The following is a 6,000-nucleotide window of genomic DNA, read 5'->3' as shown; positions in this document are numbered from 1 at the left end:
TTACACTGTAAAAATTCTTCCTTGTGTACATCTTTTACGTGAGAAAAAATTCCCCATTCTACCTCTCCCTTCCCCTCTTTCCCAAAGCATCATTATTTCTCACTCCTTCATTTTTAGGGGAAATCATTTCAACATATTCTACTCACATCTATGCCCTCTGTCTGTGTAAAAAAATTTAAACTGCCCTAATAATGATATCGTTCTTAGGAGTTATGTGAATCATATTCTTATGTAGGAATGTTTGATTTTCTTGAGTTCCTTATGACTCTTTTATGTCTAGCTTTTAATGCTTCTTTTGAGTCTTTTGTTTTAATGTAAAATTTTCTATTTGTTTTTTGACCACCTTACCATCTCTGGACTAAGAGCTCCTGAACTGGCTACTGGTGCTGTGACTGCTATTGCTGCTATCATATGTGTGGGCTCCAGACACACCTCCATTCTGGTATCACAAACTTCTCCTGCCAATCCCCTAAGTTTTCTTAGGAAAGAAAAATGTCTCACCTTGACCTTGTGTTGTCTCTGCCACTCTAAAATTTGATTTGAGGTGTTGTTGTAAAGTTGTTTGGAGGAGAATGTTGAGAGAGTTCAGCTAGGTTACCTCTAATTTGGCATCTTAGCTCCAGGACCAGGCTAGATTGATGGATAATTGTTGTATAGCTTAAGACCTTGCATTTCAATGCAAAGAAGAGAGATGGTGATCACTGGGAGACACAGGCATCAGATTGTAATGGCTGGTGCTAAATGGTAGGAAGGGAGTACTTTATGAAAGAGAGATGTTTAAAAAATCAGTAAGGGCACCTTACAAAAGTGTCATGAGAAAGAACATAGTGGAGTGGAGCACAAAGGCTAAGCACACAAAAAAGACAGAACTTGGAATTCTACTAACAAAGAAATATCAGAGGAGGTCTATAACCATAAAATAGAAATTGATGGAAGGAGGGTATTAAAGCAATCTTTAAGAGACTACAGAAAAATAGAAATAGAACAAAGCAGAGGAGTCACGAGGAATGCTCCACATAATAAATGGTTTGGTCTAAGTCAGCATAAAGTTTTAGATCAAGGAAAAAAGGATGTGAGGAGAAGGCCTAGCAAACACCTCCTCTCTGAATGCACCATAGTAAAAGACTTTTGGAACCAGCTGGCCAGAACTGTGGGAAAAAAGAAAAGTGAAAATCTATAGTTTACAAAGAAAGAGTTTATAGGGACTTGTTTAAAGGAAAGGGGAATAGGGAAGGACAAAGAATGTTGCTGATAAAGACTCTTTGGTATACCAGAAAGACGGTAGCCTATAAATGTGTGAAAGGATTCGAAGAATATTCTAAGAAGGCAAAAACACAGTTTAGAAAAGAAGAGGGTAAAATAGGAGTGGGAAGAGAAGGTAAATGTCAAATGAATTATGTTTGTAAAAAAAAAAGAAGGCAATATTTCCAAAGATTATGTTGATTTGGTGGTGGGAAAGGAATTTTGAATTCAGACTGTATGGAAGCATTGCTTGTATTTATTCTTGGGATCATAGGGTCAATCAGCCAATAAGAATTGATTTAGTTCTTACTATGTGGCAAAGTTGGAAGGGGCCTTAGAAATAATGCATTCTACCCCCTACACTGCACAGAATAAGAAACAGATTCCTCTTTTGTAAATCTTACCTAATGATTTTAAATCATTTATAATTTTTGATCGCTTTGACAGTCTCTACATCATTTTATATTTATTATAATCAAAACAAAACATGATAATCAGTGAGGATAGTGTGGTAAATAGTTTTGTATCCTCAGTACTTAATATAATGCCTACATCTAGTAGGAATTTAGAAAATACTTGTTAGTTGATATTTGAAATTTTTAAAAAATAAATTTTAAAATTAAAATTTTAGAATTTAAAATAATTTTCAAAGTCCATATAAATGTATGATACTGGACCATTTCCCCCCCAACTCTCTCATATGCATTTCCTCTCAATATATTTGTATTTATATTATTAATTATTTTTCAATTACATGCAAAACATTTTTTTAAGGGCAATTGCAGTTAAGTGACTTGCCCAGGGTCACACAGCAAGTAAGTGTCAAGTGTTTGGTCTGAGGCTAGATTTGAACTCAGGTCCTCCTGACTTCAGGGCTGGTGCTCTATTCACTGCACCACCTAGCTGCCCCCATGCAAAACATTTTAACATTCATTTTTTTTTTAATTTTGAGTTTCAAATTCTCTCTCTGTCTCATTTTTTTTTAATTTTGAGTTTCAAATTCTCTCTCTGTCTCTCCTCCCTACTCCTTGAAAGGGTAAGCAATTTGATATAGATTATATGTGTTAAGTCATGCAAAACATGTTTCCATATTTGTTGTTCAGTCACTTCAGTCATGTCTAACTCTTTGTGACTCCATTTGGAGTTTTCTAGGTAAAGATACTGGAGTGGTTCACTATTTCTTTCTCCAAATCATTTTGCAGATGAGTACTCTGAGGCAAACAGGGTTAAGTGACTTGCCCAGGTTCTCACACAGCTAGTAAGTGTCATAAGTCTGGATTTGAACTCAGGTCTTCCTGACTCCAGGCCCAGAGGTCCTATCTAGTTGCTGTTTCCATATTAGCCATGTTGCAAAACAGAGGCAGAAAAAGGAAGAAAGGAAGAAAAGAAACAAGAAAAATGAAATAAAGTAAGTATGATTTTGTCTGCATTCAGACTTCATCAGTTCCTTCTCTGAAAGTAGATAGTATTTTTCATCATAAGTACTTCAGAATTGTCTTGGATCATAGTATTGACTAGAATAGCTGAATCATTCACAATTGATCATTGTACAATATTGTGTTACTGTAAGCAATATTCTCCTGGTTCTGCTCACTTCACTTTGCATGAGTTCGTTGTTTTAACTTTATCTTTAATAGTGTGTTTCATGCTTTTTCATTTTTGATGCTTGTTTTGACGTCAAATTTTCTAATCAACTATGGGATGTTTAGGAATGTTTGAAAATCCTCTATTTCATTAAATATCTATTTTTCCTTGAAGCATTATACTCAGTTTTTCTGGGTAGGCTCTTCTTGGTTATAGTCCTAGCTCCTTTTCCAGAATATCAGATCCCAAGCCCTTCAGTCTTTTAATGTGGAAGATGCTAAATTTTGTGTGATCCTAAGTATGGCTCGACAATATCTGAATTGTTTCTTTCTGGCAAATTGAAGTATTTTCTTCTTGAACTGAAAAATTTTGAATTTGGCTATAGTATTTCTGGGAGTTTTTATTTTAGGCTCTTGTAGGAACTTTCAATTTCTATTTGACCCACTGGTTCTAGGATATTAGGGCTGTTTTCCTTAATAATTTCTTGAAGTATGAGTTCTAGGTTCTTTTTTTATCATTAAATTCAGGTGGTCCAAAAATTCTTAAATTATTTCTATTTGATCTATTTTTCAAGTCAGTTTTTCTGATAATATTTCATATTTTCTTCTATTTTTCATTCTTTTGACATTACCTTATTATTTCTTGGTGTTAGTTAATAGCTTCCACTTGCCCAATTCTAATTTTTTATGAATTGTTTTCTTTGGTGAGCCTTTGTACATTTTTCCATTTAGTCAATCGTTTTTTAAGGTGGCATTTTCTTATCAGTATTGTTTGAGCTTCTTTTACCAAGTTGTTGATTCTGTTTTCATAATTTTCTTGTACCAATTTCATTTTTCCCCAGTTCTCCTTCTACTCTCTTATTTGATTTTTAAAATCCTTTTTGAGCTCTTCCTGGAATTCTTGATAAACTTGTGTCCAATTCACTTATTTTTTCCTTTGCAGCTTTGTTTCTAGCTGTTTTGACATCATTGTCTTTCCAGTTTGTGTCTTCATCTTCCCTGTTACCAGAGTAACTTTTTTTAATGTTCAGATTTTTTTTTTTACTGTTTATTCATTTCTCTAATCTGTTTATTGACTTTTAACTTTATGTTATATTTGGACTTTGCTCCCTGGGTGAAGGAGGCACTGCCCAAAGCTTCAGGTTATTTTGTGCTGCTATTTTTAGAACTACTTCTGGGGGTCTGTAAGTTTTTAGCACTTCTAAAGTAATATGATCTAAGGAGAGGTGTGGTCACTACACTCCTGGCCCATGCTCTTATTTTTATAAAGTTAGGGACATTGTTTCCCTGTAGACACAAATGCTAGATCTCTTCTTAGCCCTGGAACTGTGATCAGGGCACCTGCTACCCTATAGCTATAAGCTCTAGTGCTCCTTTCTTCCTTGGAACTAAGACTATGGCTCCTACTCCCTTGTAAGTATCCACAAAAAATTCTTCTTTGCCCTGGAACTGTGACCAGGGCCTTTGCTATCCTATATCTGCAAGCCTTAGGGCTCCTTTTCACCTTGGAACTGCATATGGGCAATGCAAAAGATTCCTAAGCCCAGTATCAGCAAAAGGTCCCCTGCAATCTCTTTCTGACCGGTTGTCTGACCCCCTTACCACCTATAGGCTTAGATCCCCCTAAGGAACTGCTGCCTCTAAGCTGCATCTGCCTATGAGGCCTGCTGTTGGTGGTATGGTCTGTGCTGCACTCTGGGCCCAACCACCATCCCAGTATGACACACCTTTTCTGTTGACCTCTTAAGTTGTCTTGGGTTAGAAAACTTTCATCCCAACCTTTTGTTGCTTCTGCTATTCCAGAATTTGATTTGAGAAATTATTTTAAAGTTATTTGGAGGGAATGTTGAGAGCATTCAGGAAAATTCCTGCCTTTGCTATCTTGGCTCTGCCTCCCTCATATGCATTTAAAATGTAAATTTTTATTTACCTTTTTTTTTTTTTCACATTCAAGGCAGTATACTCTAGAGGAGAGACCATTGGAAAAGGAATCAGTAGACCTGAATTCTAGTCTCTAGTTTATCAGTGAATATTTACATATATGGCTTTGAGCAAATCACCTTCCAGGGACTAGGTGACCTCTGAGGGTCCTTCAAAGTCTAATATTTTATAAGTATCTGTTAAAAGTATATGTTACAATCACCTTCCCCAAGGATTTTTAAAATGAGGATAATGAGACACCATCTGTCCAGTATGGTTAGCATTGGTGATAATGGACGCTGGCAGCTACCCTCAGGCATCTTCAATGATTAAAAGATTTATGGAGCTATGGAATCTCAATTAAAAATTAGAAGGCACTGATGTTCCAGAAGTGTTTTCTAATATGTGGCACGTCCCTTGTCAGAACTTGTGGGCTCTACTTGGGCCTCTGTTAGCTCTGCAAAACGTGTTCTTGCTTATGGCTCCAGGCAATGAGTCTATTGCTAGCACTTTCAATCAGCAATCACATCATGACTTGGTTCCCAGCAGATGTTCAGAAGTCTATTGCCTCCCTCACCTTCCTCTACACTCCACCCCCATTTTTATCAGACTATCCAAGACTGAGTGCCAGGAAAGATAGGCTGAGCCAATGACACAAATCTTCATTTCTTCATAACTTATCTTGTATGGGGATTATCAGATATATAACTATGATCAAGGAAATCTACCGACATAAAATATTCCTCACCTTCATCTAAATCTGAATATTGGGCATTTCTTAGTAATTCATCCTCTATGGTTTTGAGCACGAGAATGAATCACCAGATCATTAATTTAGAGTGTGAATTCACATGAGAGAGCATATAGAGACCAACCCCTTCATTTTATAGATGAGGAAACAAGAACAAAGAGGATAAGATAATCACTCAAGGGTTCACAAGCACTAAGTAATCCCTCACAATCTGGGATTCAAATCTCTGACTCCAGAGTTAGTGTTCACCATATTGCCTCTCAACAACTAGGGAGAATTTTAATATTTCACATCATTTCACATTATATGTAGACATTTTGACCCCTATTATTACTGTACTTGAGTATATGTAGCTCATTATTTTTCTCATATGGAGTTGGCCAATTTTTTTATATTTATAAAATAAAGTAGTTGGAAATTATCCTTAAATTGACTTTAATTATTGACATCCAGCTTTGAAGTTTGGGGCATGTCAGCCTGGTCGATATTGTCTTTACATGATTT

Source organism: Phascolarctos cinereus, unplaced genomic scaffold (assembly GCF_003287225.1).
Source record: "Phascolarctos cinereus isolate Bilbo 61053 unplaced genomic scaffold, phaCin_HiC Scaffold_4;HRSCAF=312, whole genome shotgun sequence".
Taxonomy (NCBI): Eukaryota; Metazoa; Chordata; class Mammalia; order Diprotodontia; family Phascolarctidae; genus Phascolarctos; species Phascolarctos cinereus.
This window is presented reverse-complemented; position numbering follows the sequence as displayed.